Raw genomic sequence first — 15,308 nt, forward strand, 5'->3', positions numbered from 1 at the left:
CTCCTTCCACTCTCCTATAAGATTACACTAAGGGGCCTTGACCACGAGAAGTGTGTACACTCAGCCCCAAGGCAGTACTTCATTTGAATTTGCACAAAGGGGTCTGTGGGATTTGCACTGACCCTGGTAAAGGTGCTGCAACAGGTGACCACCCAGATATGCACCTCTCTCTCTGGGAGACTGATGGAGAAGGGCCTTCACAAGGGCCAAGACCAAGAGTTGTCATGGATGCCGTGACTGTCAAGATTTCCCCTCCTGACCTTGCAGCAGACATGCCGGGGTCTACCATGCTCTGTCCACTGGGAGGTCAGGTGTACTGGTTGTCTCTCCTGCTCTTAGCTGGAATCACAACTCTAACTAGATTCTTCCAGGGGAGGGGGAAAGAGAGACTGAGACCAAAATAGCTCTTATCCCACATTCCAACCGTTGCAGGAGGGGTGCCACAGCAAGGACTGCTGATGTCAAGCGGCTGAGCTTGATAGTGCTAGACACTGACTGGCCTCTGGTGGCAGGGCAGAACTTGGGGCCTCTGCTGCACCTGTTCGGATGTGAGCCCTGGTCTCAGCTAGAGCTACTGTGGGACTGGGTGGCAACAAAATGAAGCCATGAAATCTACTTGATGGCCAGTGGCAAGTTCACAGGTGCGGCCATCCTTCTCTAACACTCCATGTCCATGCCATGGCCACGGGGCCACAAGAATTCTCAACCAGAGACAATTCAACCCCCCACCCATTACCACCACAGGAGACCTTGGGCAATATTGGGAGACATTTTTGGTCATCACAAGCGGGGAAGGATGCTGCTAATATCTACTGACTAGAGGCCAGGGATGCTACTAAACATCCTACAATGCACAGGACACTTCCCATAATAAAAGAAAGCTTGACTCCAGACCTGAAGTGTAACAGACCAGGAACAACAACTTCCTTCCACCTTACCTGGGGGCCTCAAGCACCTCCAGGCAGCCCCAACCCACCTTGGGGATGTCCTGAGAAGTGAGGTGAAGAATGAATGCAACATTCACTGTAGGTCCCTTATCTCTGGACACTGTGGACCCCTTTCAGGGTCAGCCAGGGGAGGTGACAGTTCTTATTTTTGGAGTTTTTATAAATATGGAAGTGATACAAGGAATTTCCAACTGTGCTCTGTCTCCACACACATACACAAAGCTGTACCCCAAGCTGCAGTATGCAGCCGTTAAGTGGAGGAAGGCCATGAGGACCCTGTGGATAACCCAGATTTCTGGCCTGCTGGGGCTGCTTGAGAATTCGGGTTCAGAGTCAGCCTAGTCTGTGGTCTCCTAGGCAAGCACTTGATGCAGCAGAGCCAAAGCAGACAGCTGACATTTTGCCTGGCACAGGGCTTCCTTGTGAAAGTGAAGGTCAAAGCTGTCACCTGCTCTGCCACAGTGGCTCCATTAGCTTTCTTGCCCTCAGGGGATCCTGTCCCCTACCCCATCCCAGGTGCTCTGACAAGGTCACGGGAGACAAGGAAAGACAGGTGTTTTAATAATCCACGTGCTACTCTATCACTTCCAGTTCCCAGCCTGGAGGCAAGAGATGCCAGCCTAACTGGTATGGGGCAGATGGAACTGCCCTCCACTGTGGTATGGGTGGAAAGAGTACTGGATCCAAAGTCAGGAGAACTACATTCTGATCTTAGCTCCACTAGGAACCTGTTGGATGACCTTGGGCAAGCCAGTACCTCCGTCTAAGTGGCAGTTTCCCTATCTTTCAATGGCCACTCACCAAAATCTAGACCCAGAACAGAAGTCTGTGTGATCAGTAGAGAGGAGAGCCTCCTCTTGCACGTTCTCTTCTGGGAGACTCAAGAGAGAACCCTCAATGGGGACCAAGAACAAACCCATCTTTCCCTTCCAATTCAGCTGTCCTGATTTCCAGCCTCCAAAGGCACCAAACATTAAGGCTTAAACCTCCAGTCAGGCTGGTCTGTCCTCTTTCTGCTCATGTATTTAGCCACCAACTTCTATCCATTTTTCCATCCAACAGTCACGATTTCCCATACCCAATCATGCTCCAGGTTCTCATGCCTGGATTATTTCAGCCCTGCAAGTTCCCAGCCTCCAGGCTCTCCTTTCAACTGGTCATCCTGCCAGCTTCTTCTCCCAAGAGCCCAGCTCTGACCTGGCCACTCTCCTAGTCTGCAACCTAATGGGCTCCCCACTGCCCACAGCTGGGGCAGACATCAGACTGATTACCACCTCCACACTCAAGACCCAGCCAGACTTGAAGCTGCAAATTCCTATTATTTATCACGATGGAGGTCAGACACCCTATCCCATGAAGACTTCGTTCCCTGATCTCTCACCAACCCCCTACCACCCAGTTAAATTAAGTGCCCCCCCAGAATATTTCCATTACCTTCTCGACAGCACATAACTGTGTCCCCCATTCCACTGGAGCTCCAGCAACTGGGTGCTTTGTATCTCAGTCTCCCTAGTGCTATGTGGTGTGGGCTACTGCATGTTCTGGCAACACCTAGATAGGAAGTCCTGTTTCCCAACTAAACATTGTGCAGACCTTCGACTTCACCCCCTCCTCTGGCATCTCCACAGTGAGGACACAGAACTGAGCACGCATCTGCAACTCAGCAGACTGGCTGACTGGCAGCCCACTTTGCCCCAGGGCAGAAACCATACATTCAAGAACCAAGGCCCAAAGGTGTGAGAATACAAGATAAACTCTGCATGAGGGTGGAGACATTCTGCCTCATGGAGCACTTAGCTCTCCCATCCCAAGCTCCTGTGAGCACACAAACTTACTTAAGAGAAGGGATATCCGCCATCTCCTGCTTCCCTCTCCTGTTCTGCAAAATGTTGGTGCTCACCTGTTTTGACCCTGTACCACCACTTCTACATCCCAACCCCCTTTCCTAAACCCAACTTCCCTTTCCTCTTGCTGAGGCCAAATATAAACTTCTGGGCAGGAAATGCCTTGAAGGAGCTTGGCCCCACCCTGAGATCCAGAGAAAATTGTCTCTGACAGAAAGGAAATGGGCCTGAGAGGAGTAGCCTCCTCAGGCCAGGTCTGCTCTCCCCTGGAAGCCAACAGACACAAGCCTGCCTTGGAGCCCAGCAGCGGCCAAAGGGAGGGCCGGGACAAGGAGCACAAAGGAGAAGGTAGGGATGGGGGTAATGATGGGTATGCTCAGGCCATGGTGAGGTGAAGGGAAGGAAAACCCCAAAGAGTGGCCTGATGGCCATGTTAGGACTCCAGAGCATACAGGTTCTGCAGTATGGTGAGTGGGAAGAGTAACAAGCTAGCGATCTGAAGACCTGACTTTTAGTCCTAGTTCTGCTATTTCTCAGCTCTGGCTGTGATCATTATTGATAATAATTTTTATGATACTGAATGTAATTATGTTGTGTATTAAGAATAATTCATGATAGACACTAATATTTACTTACTATGTGCCAGATCCTGAGCTAAGGACTTTATATAGATCATACTGGATAAGACTTTATTCCTCTATGCCACAGTGTCCTAATCTGTCAAATAGCATTACAATCATAGTACTGACAACATGAGGTATTTGCAAATATAAAATGAGATAATAATCATAGCAGCCAAAGGGCAACAAGTCATCATTATTGTCCCAGGCATTAGATTAGGTACTTTTTATATGATTTATGTTATTGAGCCTTCATAACAACCCTGTGAGGTTGGTGCTCTGATAATATCTCTATTTGATTAATGAGAAAACTGAGGCCCACAGCTACAGAGTAATTTCCCAAGGTCATCAGTGAAGAAGTGGTGGTCCAAGATCCACATTGAGGCAGTCTGGCTCCAGAGTCAGAGCCACTACATTAGAATCCTCATTAAACAGGAGAAATCATCTTGGCCATAGACATAAAAAACATATACAAGTTTTTCTGCAGTATGAACCATTAACCTGAAGTAAGTTATCAGTAGTGGAGAAGCACCTCATCATCCTGTATCTCTTTGGTCTCCACAACAGCCCTGTCCAAGGCAGGCCTGCTGCACAAAAGGGGAACCTAAGGCTATGAAACGTCAGTTCAGTTCAGTTGCTCAGTCGTGTCCAACTCTTTGTGACCCCATGGACTACAGCATGCCAGGCTCCCTTGAAAGGTCAAATAGCTTCTATTGGACTACAGATGAAACCAGGAAACTGAGTAAATGCCCACAGATCTCCTGTTGATCTGTTCTCACATCAGCATCCCCGGGCTCTCCCCTCCAAATTCACTCCCCCTTGGTTGTGTATTTATTCAACCAATATTACCCGAGCACCTACTCTGCACTGGGCCCTATGGTAGGCACCAAGGTCTGAAAACTGAACAAACATTGAACTCTCCTAGAGAACTTGGCCAGAGCTGGTAGTAAGCCCTTCCTTCTCAGGGAGGCAGAGGCTAAGATTGATGGTCCTTGAAGCACCCCCTGGAGCTCATTTGGAGGCAAGTAACAGAATGAGCTTGAAAGTAATGGAGCTGGCAGCTGGTACAACCTGAGGGAAGGAAGCTTGCAGCACCCGAGAGCCCTGAGGTGGGAACACTGGAGGGAGGACTAGAGCATCTAGACAAAAGCCCCTCACATATATACCCAATTTTAGCATGTGCCAGGCCAGCTAGAGGGCTCACAAAAGTGAATCCAGCCAGCCATCTACCTGCCCCTAATCACCCACACCTTCTAAATAATACAACCTGGTTGTGAAGATAGCTCACTAAAATGTCTCTTCTCCTGATGCCACCTAGCAGCCTGCTCTCCACCCTGAGAGCTAGAAAGTGCTAATCAGGCAGGCCTGCCACCATCAGAACAATCCCCACTCCCTCCTGCACACCCTCCCCCACCTCAGTGCAGCTCTGCTTTAGAGCATGGATACCCAGCCCTCAGTGTTTGCTCTCCTCTCCATCTGTCAACCCTGGGGGGTCTGGAACATGCAAGGACCTGGGGACTGTATGTACAGGAGTCAGTGATTGCTGGTGGGTGTGAGGAGCAGTCAGGCAGGGGTGGGAGACTCAAGATTTAGCTCTTGCCTCCCAGGCAGGCATCTGGGAAAGGGAAGGGGAAAGCATGACACAGTCGCTAAGGATGTGGGTGGTGGACTCAGACTGCCTGTGTCCTGATCCAGCTCCATCACCCCCGAGCTGCGTGACCTTGGGGAAGTTCTTCTTTTAACCTCTGCCTGACTCAGTTTCTTCCTACTTAATATGGGGATGATTATAGCAGTATCCACCTTACTGAATTGTCATGGGAGCCAAGTAAATTCAAATGTGTCAAGAATTGAGAATTCACTATTGTTCTTGGTGTTATCATTGTTACTATGTCTCTTACAGAGTCATAAATGTCACTAAAGGAGCCTGGAGGAAGGGAGCCCTGGAGGCAGGCACAGTCAGGAAGAGCTTTCCAGGAGAAGGCAGAACCTAAAATGACAGAAAAGTCCAGACTTATGCCCGAGAGGTGGCAGGTTTGAGCACAGCATGTCTCCAAGTCAGTGAGAAACAGCAGTGACAAGGTAGAAGAAAGTACTACTAAACAATAACAGTGGGAGTGCTATTTATACTATTGGATTTAATATTCAGCAACCCCTGAGGTAAGTACATACCTCCATCTCACAGCTGACAAAATGGAAGCTCACAGAGGTTACAGAATTTGCCTTAAGTCACCCAGTGCTGCATTATACCAGAGTCCCCACTCCTCACAGTGACACTCTCCTGCCCCAGGCATCATGTGTAGACTTCAGGGGGTGTTTTGCTCCAACTCCACTCTGGCCCCTTTCCCACATGACCCTCTCTGTTTGTCCCATTTAGAAGACACTACTCAGGTGGGGGCAGCTCAGACCAGATGTTTGGGGCAAGGTGCTTCCCAAGCTTGCTGCCCCTGCCCGCCTGACTTGACTTCAGCCTGGAGCAGAAAAGTTGGCTGCAAGTGCCTCTCTCGCACCTCAGACAGGCCTGCCTTTGGCCAGCCCAGATAAAGGACAGGAAATCCTCAGGCACCTCCCCTAGAGGTTCCTCCCTCTACCATGGGAACAGAACTACAGCCTGGGCAGAGGTTCCTCTGCAGTGGGGAAGCTGCCAAGTCAGCCCCAGCTGCCTTGGCTGCCGGGTGTGGTTTGGGGGAGACAGGGAAGGCTGAGGGTCAGAAGACATGGGTTCCAAATCCTCCCTCCCTGGAGACTGAGCGCTTCCTCTCTCTGGGCCTCAGGTGGGGATCAGCCAGGATCCTGCTGCAGGGATCACATGGTCTATCTGACTGGATTGCTCTGAGAACAGAATGGGATCATGGAACTGAAAGTCCCTTGGAAACTTTAAAGAAATGGTAGGACTCGTCACTGTCATCATCATCAACTGCTAGAGGCGTGGCTGAGCTGGCGTTTCTCCCCATCTGATTCACACTTCTAGGCCCCACTGTGGGCATGGCTCAGACTCATTTCCAGCTTTGATGCTCCTTAAAATATCCCTTTCCCACACCCCCCACCAGCTCAAGAGACAAAAGTAAGTGGCAGAAAAGCAGGCTATATGGTCAGCCCCCACACAGTACAATGCAATCAGCCCATCCCAGTGAGCACCTCCTCTCCTCAGGCTTGCCCTCAGCTGTGAGGACACCGAGAAGAAGGCCCTACCCTCCCAGGGCACCACAGTCATGGGAGCTGGCTGGACCAGAATGACCAACAAATCAGAGAGAATTGTATGAGGTGTTTGGACCCAGGACTCCTGAGGTTCAGAATTGACCTGCTGGAGTCACCATGAAAAAGTAATGGAGAAGTCTGGAAAAGTTGAGGGTACAAATAAATGGAAGTGAGTGAGGGGCTCCCCAGAGCCACAAATGGTAGAATGTGCAAAGACCAGTAATGAGGCTGGAAAGTAGACTGGTCCCAGGTCCCCTGAGGAACATTTGGAGGATCTGAGACTGTTTGGCCTGGGGAAAACACAGAAGGACTCAGGTACTGTCCTCAGACATCCACAGATCAGAGAGAACAGATACAGCCTAGGTGGTCCCAGGGCGCAGAGCTGGGACCCAGGGATAAAAGCCATAGGGAGACAGAGATCAGCTCAACATCAGAAAAAGAAAAAAAAAAACTTTGGAGATTCCATGGATGTAAGCAACTGCCTTGAAACACTGTGCTCCTGCTTATTGAAAATGGGTGACAGGAACTGCTCGAATACTTGGAGGGGAAAACCCGAGCTACTGAAGGAGAGTTAGACTCAGTGCCCTCTAAAGGCCTTTCTTTCCTGAGCTCTGTCTGCTTCCTACCTCTAGTGTATGGCGGGAGAAGCATAAAGGTGACCAGAGCTGGTTAGGCCCTTGGCCGGTTCCCAAGAGACTTGGGATCTCAGGAGCACTGTGGGCTGGTACTACACAGCAGGGAGCAGGTCACTCATTAACTTGTGGCTGAATGGGTCGAGGGCGGCCACCTGGGGCAGATGCAAACATCAGGAGGGGCAAGAGAGCAAACTGCACAAAAGCCCATGCTCGAGGAAAACCCAAGCTGTGGTAGTTGAAGGCCCTGCCAACCCTAACTGACCAGCCAGCTGAGAGTATTTAGTGACTAGGCATAGCACAATTTGAAACCAGTTCACCTTTGCTTTGTGGATAAGAAAATGTTCTTGACTGGGAACGCATAGTTTCATGCCTAGAAGGAAGCCTGGGAGACCACCAAGTCTATGCCATGGACCCGAGCTAGGCCCAGAGAAAGCAAATTGTCTTTTCTGAAGTCACTCATGGAAAGGTAGCTAGAGAGAGGCACAACCAGAAGCCAGGTTTCCTGACCCTATCGCAGGCCCATGGAGTTTGCTAAATGTTGGTTCCTTCTTGTCTCACTGAAACTGCAGAAAACTTGTGGTCTAGAGCAGTGGTCCCCAACCTTTTTGGCACCAGGGACCAACTTTGTGGAAGACAATTTTTCCACAGCTGGGTGGGGGGTTGGGGTTGGTTTCAGGATGATTCAAGTTCATTACATTTATTGTGTACCTTATTGCCATTATTATTACACTGTGATATATAATGAAATAATTATATGACCCACAATAACACAGAATCAGTGAGAGCCCTGAGATTGTTTTCCTGCAACTAGACAGGCCCATCTGGGGGTGATGGGAGAGTGATGGGGAGCAGCTGTAAAGACAGATGAAGCTTTGCTCGCTCACCCAGCACTCACCTCCTGCTGTGTGGCCCGGTTACTAATAGGCCACAGAATGCTCCCGATCTGTGGCCTAAAGGTTGGGAACCCCTGGTCTAGAGCTATCTATATTGGACATGGGTCCTAGCTTGATCCTTCCCAATTCCCACTGCTTGTCAAGATACAGGCTCTCTGAGGAATGCCTCCTCCTCCACTATGGAGGCCTCAGGTCTTATGTTTCAGTCTGGTGTGAAGGGACCCACTACTGGACTGAAAACAGACACACACAGCCCCACCCCACCCCCAGTAATGGCAAACCCTTTGAGTGGGCATTTCTTGCTCTTTTAGACTTTCAAATTGAGATCAGGGATTCAACTGCTCCTGGAAACACCCCTACTCCCTCTGACTCTGATGCCTAAAAACAAACAAACAAACAAACAAAAACCAAAAAAACCCTTACCCCACTGTCCATCTGAATTCCTATTACTTCAACTCCCTGCCTGTCTCTATAATACCATCCAAGATGCGTATGTATCCTTCAAGCAATGTGAATGACTATTTCTGTTTCCCCGAGTGAAAACACAGGGGCAGAAGCTTAATTGGCCCCAGAAGTTCTCATGCCTGAATGTTCATTAATGTCCCCTTGGGGGAAGTTAAGGGCTCAAAATGGGGTCCCTTTAAGGCCTGGGGCAGACAAAGAGTTAGTTAATGGCCATCCCTAGAGGTGACTTTCCAAGGTGGTTATTACGTGGCTCAATCATTAACCACGCAGTGGCAGGACCCTGGGTTTGTTGGAAAGGAGCCACTCCTTTCCCAAGGACAGCCCAAGAGCAGGAGGCTCTGGGGTAGCAAGGCGTGGATGAGGGAAACTCTCCCTCAGTTACACAAGGGGGTGGAGGAGGGCTGGCCCGGATATGGAGGAAGTCAGCACACCCTTACTGGGGTGGGAGGGAAAAGCGAGACAGTGAGGGTTTTTATCATGAATGAGAGAGGAAGCTCCAAGCTGGGTCATGGTGATTAGATGACAAGCTGGGAAAGACGCTCATCCTGAATGCATCCTGTTTTGCTCTGAACTGGAACTGGCCTTGGGGGCCAGCGGCAGGGGAAGGCCAGAAGGAGAGAAGCCTCCCAAGAATTCTCCCAGGCCTGCCGACCTCAAGCTCCTGGGTGGCCCTGGAACTGGGGAGGCCAGCAAGAAAGTCAGAACTCTCATTTACCCCTACAGAACTAAGGCACGCACATACTTTCCACAAGAAGCATCCACAAGTCAACCTTGGGAGCCCGAGCCCCAGAGCTGAAGCCTCAGACACAGCGGCAGGCACTTTAAAACAAGGGGTCTAGGGCGCCATAATCCCTCCAACTCAGACCATTCCTAGGCCTCTCTTTCAAGGTTCAGCTCAAATGTCATTGCCTCTGTCAGTCACCTTCCCATCGGTCAAAACTCACTGTTCCCCAGGTCAGTCTTCCCAGGGCAAAACATCCTCAACAACAGGAAATATGAACTGCTAGAATATTTGATGATATTAAGGAACTGTTTTCAGGTGAGACAGTGGTGCAGTATCTATCATTTGAATCTCTATCATTCATACATATATATGTAATATGACTATTTATAGATAAACTGATAAGGTGTCTGGGATTCATGCCAAAATAACAAGAGAGTGAAGTATAAATAGGGAAGGATTGGCCATGTGTGGCTAATGGGACTTTACTCCATCAATCATCTCTACTTTTATGTATGTTCGAAATTCTTCATGATAATTTTTAAAAGCCCTCACCAAGGTAAAAACTTGGTGTGTCATGTATCATCCATGCCACTAACTTCCATCTACTAGATGGCAGATTTCCAGAAGGTGGGGGTTACACTTTGTGTCCTTCACAAGAACTAGTACCAAGAACTTAATGACTAATAATTTATACAGCACTTGGTAGTTTACCAAGCACTTAGCCATGGATCTTCTCAGTTAATCTACTGAAGTGGAAAAAGCAGGGAGAAACCATGAATCTAAGAGATCGAATGGAACAGCAGAGACTGAATTAGAACCTCCATGTGTCCTGCTCCCAGTCCCCTGTTCTTCGCCCGACACCACGCTAGAGTCCTGAGGAACTTTACCTCCAGTTCTGCAGTTCCAGCAAGGTCGGGGTAAACAGGGACAGCAACAGTGGGGCATGCAAGTTCCAAAGTGGAAGGCTGAGCAGGAGGAGGCTCAACACACACAGCACTTCAGATTGGTGACAAGGGCCCAGACTGAGGCCTCCTGTCCAATGACTCAAATTTACTAGGACCTGTTCCCCCTTCATACACACACATAAACCAAGGCCCCAAGTCATAGATGAACAAAGCTGCAGTAAACACTTGACACCAACAACTATGTGCCGAGCCCTGTGCTCAACTCCTCTGTTAACAGTTGCAGGGTGGAGGAGTTCACACATCCCATCCTAAAGCCCTTGCATCTTTCACATCCCCTCTTTACTTTATCTGATAACAGCCTCCCAAAGGCCATGGCACTGGATCCTACCCAAACTGGGAGCCCAAGAAAAAAGTTATCTTTAATCTATTCAAGCCAGAGGCAACTCCTTCTAGTGAGAGACCCCATGGCTCACCTTCCCCAAGAAGGTAGAGGCACACCCTGCCTTTGTTAAACCTGTCACCTGCTGAACCTTGACATCTGCCACATCATCCCCATTATAGACTCCATCCTCTCCTCCTTTCGGGACTTTCTGGCTTTTAAGGAACAGAAATTCCAAATCTCAAATCCAGAACATAGTTGGACAAAGGTCAAATCCTGAAAATGAGGACCAGCCCAGAATGTCTAGCAATATGGTAGCTATAGCCTTCGGGTGAGAGTCCCCCACTCCCCAAAATCATCATTCCCATCACACTCTTCTGGGTTACTCTATCAACCACTCAGAAAGCATCTGCAGATGCCACCTCCTCTACTTCTCTACACTCTTGTGCTGCCTCCTCTCATCCCCAGACAAGAATTGTCTTTTATTCCAGGAGGATGAAAGTGAAGGGAAAATTCAGAGAGCAGTAAAACAGACGATGGGTGGGGACATCAACCCCTAGAGTGAGGGCAGGAACAGATCCACAGTAGGAGTCAGGGTTTGAAAATAGCCCTTGGTATGATTCATCACTGTCTCCTCCAGCGCCCCCCGACATGGGTGCTCTGAGTGAGATGGCGACAAGCCAGGGCCCTCCAGCCCAATCTCTGGGGCCCAGGGCTCAGGGTTGACCCCACTACTCTCCACCTTCAGTCTGGCTGCTGTCTTGGTTGCCTTTTCCAGCACCAATAGTTTTCCAGCTGGCTTAGCTGCATAATCACGACAAGGTTCTCCATCTGCATAGCTCCTGTCACCCCAAGCATCTCAGAAACAGCACTTTACCAGCCAGCTTAAGAGCCTGGGCCCACGCAGCAAGTCACCAGATGTCAGGGTGGAAGAGACTGGCCCCTTATATACTGAAATCCAGCCCACTAACCAAGATGCAGTTGAAAACACTGGCCCACAGAAGTAGCATGACTCGCCTAAGGTCACATGAATTAGTGGCTGAACTTTGGTTTTCTGAGTTGTAACTCAGTACTTTAAAAAGTCTTGGGAGAACAGAAATGGAGGAGAGAACCTCATACTATCTAAATGGGGAAATCCCCAAAACTTCCACTAAAAGGCTCACAGGCTCTCTAATCCAAAACCATCTTGGACTTCATGGGGTAACGAAGCCCTGAAAGACGCGACTTATCCAAAAGATTTCGCTTGATCCCCACCGCTGTCTTAATATCAGGAAAGTCCGGGCGTTTCTCAGAAGGGAAGGCAGTGGCCTGAGGGGAAAGCCCAGGCCTCCCAACCAGGGGCTTCCTGGAAATGCGCTCAACAGAAGAGGAAGGAGAACAGGAGAGGAAAAGCGGCATGACTCGACCACAGAGCCCAAGCCCCGCCACCCCGCTCAGTTTCAGCCCGCCTCCGAAGCCCCAGAGCCGCGGCTCTGGGCTCCAACCAGGCCCGGGGGTAATGCGCGGACAGCTGCCTTCCACCACCCGACTCACGGGGCTTTCTCGGGAGAATCGCGGCCGGCGGGCTCCGGGAGTCCCCCAATTTCGGCGACTCGGGCCTCAAATCCCGGGGACGCAAGTGGCTCGGTTCGTTCCTCTTGCGCCTCCTGTGGACGCTGCGCAGCTGAACCGCTAAGAGCGGGGCCGGAGCGCGCTGGAGAGGCGAGGCGAGGGAGCCCTGGCGCTCCTGGCGCCTCGCCGGCCCCGACCTCCTCCAGCCGTCGCCCTAACTCCCACCTGAAGGTCGCGTCCGTCGCTTTGGGTTCGAGACTCGACGCAGCTGCCAGCGGGCGGGAGGCACGCGCGGAGCCTGGGGTCGGGCGCGTGTAACGGTGCCAACCAGAGGAGCAGCTGCTGCGGCCGCTTAGCTGTTGTCAACCCGGAGCCACTCTCGGCGCAGGTGGGGACGGAGCAGCGGCGAGTCCGGCGGCGGGGACGCCCCGCCCACCTACGGGACCTTCAACCAATGAGGGCGCAGTCCGGCCCACCGAGCTCCCCAGAAAGCGGCCCAAATTGTGGTGGGTGGGGCTCTGCCATCAAGTTGTTCCAATCCCCGGGCAGCTGCCTCCACCTCCGGTCACACCGCTGAGGGGGAGCGGAGGTGGGGGGGCATTGAGGGCAGGTACAAACCCTGGGCCAGCAACTAAGGGTGAAGAAGTGGGGTGACTGGCGTGCAGACTAATATCTATTGAGCTCTGTGTCTGGCACTCGTGTGGGGGATTTAAATACTTAGACCATGTGCTCGGGAAGGTTCAGTTGTTTGCTGGGGATAACTTACAGGGAGTTCGGAACACACAACTTTGGTGAGATCCCTGATTAGCTGGGGCAACCAAAAAGAACATTAGGTATTTGGGAAGGAAGTTGCCAGTCCCACCTTGTTCAGGCCTCAGCATTCTGCAGCTCCCCCACGATTCCCAGCTCTCTGCCCCGTGTCCAAACTCTGTTTGTGCAGAGAAATGTAGGGAAAACTTGGGGTATCTGCATTAATCATGTTAAAAATCCCTCATAGCTCAGTTGGTGAAGAATCTGCCTGCAATGCAGGAGACCCCTGTTCGATTCCTGGGTCGGGAAGATCTGCTGGAGAAGGGATAGGCTACCCACTCCAGTATTCTTGGGCTTCCCTTGTGGCTCAGCCGGTAAAGAATCCTCCCACAATGCAGGAGACCTGGGTTTGATCCCTGGGTTGGGAAGATGCATTAATCATGAAATGAGAAGGCTCCCAAGAGTTGTGACAAGTACCACCAGAAAGCCTGTTTAAATTCAGTAAGAAACAGAGTGTAAAGTTTTGATTTCTCTCTTGCCTTTCCTCACAAGGGTCCAATACAATTTCACACTTTGATTTCATGGTTGAATCAGGGACTCCTATTAGCCAGGGATGGGAGTACCCAAGACCCCATGCCATCCAATCACTATCCTCCACATTTACAAAATAGAAACTAAGAAGAAATGACTCACTCAGGTTTTCCCAACAAATCCATGGCAGGAATAATACCTGCACACTAGTTATTTTCTCCTGATAGATGGGAGATTTCATACCTAACAAATGGGAGAAATGAAGCTGAAGTTTTTAGAAAGCGAGGACTGCATCCAACTTGTTGCCCAGAGTACACAACACAGAGGAGAGCAAAATTTAATGTTTTTTAGCACTGCAACTTTCTTAAAGTCGTCTGAGGCAATGGCAGAGCTAGACCTAGCCCCAGGTGCCCCCTGCTTTTGCCTGGCCTTCAGTACGCTAGGCCAAATTGGGATTCTTCCACCTTCCTTCCCTGCCAGCCCTGATGAGAATGAGGGGAGAAATGGTGAAGCAAGGTGTGTACATCTCTGTTCCTCTCAATGGCAAGACTGCACACAGCTGGCACTTTGTTCAAGACAAGCCATGTCCTCTTGGGTCTTGGGTGTGGATGAAGCCTGAATGCCACAACTTTGGTGAGATCCCTGATTAGTTGGGGCAACCAAAAAGAACATTAACTGAATCAGATATGGTGGGTTCTGAGACACCCAATTCTTTAAAAAGAAAAAGAAAGAAAAGGTTATCAAACCAGAAAACTACAAAAGGGAAAACTACAGGAAGTGAAAAACCACAAAAAGTAGAAAAACTACAAAAGGAGCAATTACTATAAATAATTAGAACAAGAGCTTCACAATGCCTATCATAGACTAGGTAATCAATAAAAACCTCTGGTCATAAGTGAACACAATAGTCAACAAAAGCTACAATCCTAATATTTGCGATGCACATTGTGACATTCTGAAATGGCCCAAGCAGATGTCTAGGCTATTTCTGTGGGTCTTTTTTTTTTTTTTTAATCTCTTTCCCATGAGCTTCAGAAAAGCAAGGAAAGCTCGGTTTCTTCAGAAAAACAAAGATAACTCATCTCCTTCAATCACCAGCATCCCTTGCTTCCCAAGATCCCCAACCTAAGCCAGAGTCTTGCATGAACAGATATTCAGCAACGGTTCCTGGAAGATGAGAACATGGTATCTTTTCACAGGTCCCTTTCTGGGCAGCATCTTGAATGACTCTGGAGATAATGGGAACCTCCAGATTCTTGCCATCCCTTTTCCTATAACCCCTGCCCCCATTTCCTGTGTGTCCTATAGTGCTGCTGCTGCCCTAGATGCCAGCTGAACCATCAGGCAGAGAAGTGTGGTCTTCGTGAGGGTAGACTGAGGGCAGGTGACTAAGTCTCAGGGTGCATGCATGTGTTTCTATGCCTGAGGCATGGGGCTGCCCTCATTCTATCACTACCATAGTCCACTGTGTTGTACAAAAGGCAGGACAGTGGATTCTGGAGTCAGACAGCCTGGGTACAGAAATGCAACTCTCCTACTTACTAGCTGTGTACCTTGGGCAAATTTACTTTCCAGCTTTCTGTGCCTCAGTCTCCTTATCTGTAAAGTGTGGACGATAATCACAATCCTGACCTTATATTGTTGCTAAGCAGATCCACTAGACTAAATTACCTAGAACAGTGACTGGCACCTAGAATGTGATTCTAAGTCAGATATGATGATAGAGGCACTGAGCAATGGTGGAGTGAGTCCTGGATCAGGAAATAGGAGAGTTGGGTGCTAATATCTATGGCTTTCTGTCTGTGTCACCCAGGAAAAGTCATTGTGCCACTCCAACTGTCAGTTTCCTCATCTGTAAAATGAGTGGCG

The 15,308-nt window shown here is 49.8% G+C and overlaps 1 protein-coding gene across 5 annotated transcripts in view; it reads right to left on the reverse strand.

Annotated features, from left to right (window-relative positions):
• The window catches only part of STARD8 (StAR related lipid transfer domain containing 8), a 77,845-nt gene that overhangs the window by 20,851 nt on the left and 41,686 nt on the right, over positions 1–15,308 (reverse strand). For 2 of the 5 annotated variants that reach the window (XM_043896288.1, XM_043896287.1), the window contains exon 1: positions 12,384–12,560. The exons of 2 other annotated variants lie outside the window; for them this stretch is intronic. The gene's annotated coding sequence lies outside the window, so the exon portion shown is untranslated. Of the gene's footprint in view, positions 1–12,140; positions 12,357–12,383; positions 12,561–15,308 lie in introns of those variants that run through there. One more of the 5 variants, XM_043896290.1, reaches the window with a different exon arrangement.

The sequence above is a fragment of the Cervus elaphus genome, chromosome X (genome assembly GCF_910594005.1).
Source record: "Cervus elaphus chromosome X, mCerEla1.1, whole genome shotgun sequence".
Lineage (NCBI taxonomy): Eukaryota > Metazoa > Chordata > Mammalia > Artiodactyla > Cervidae > Cervus > Cervus elaphus.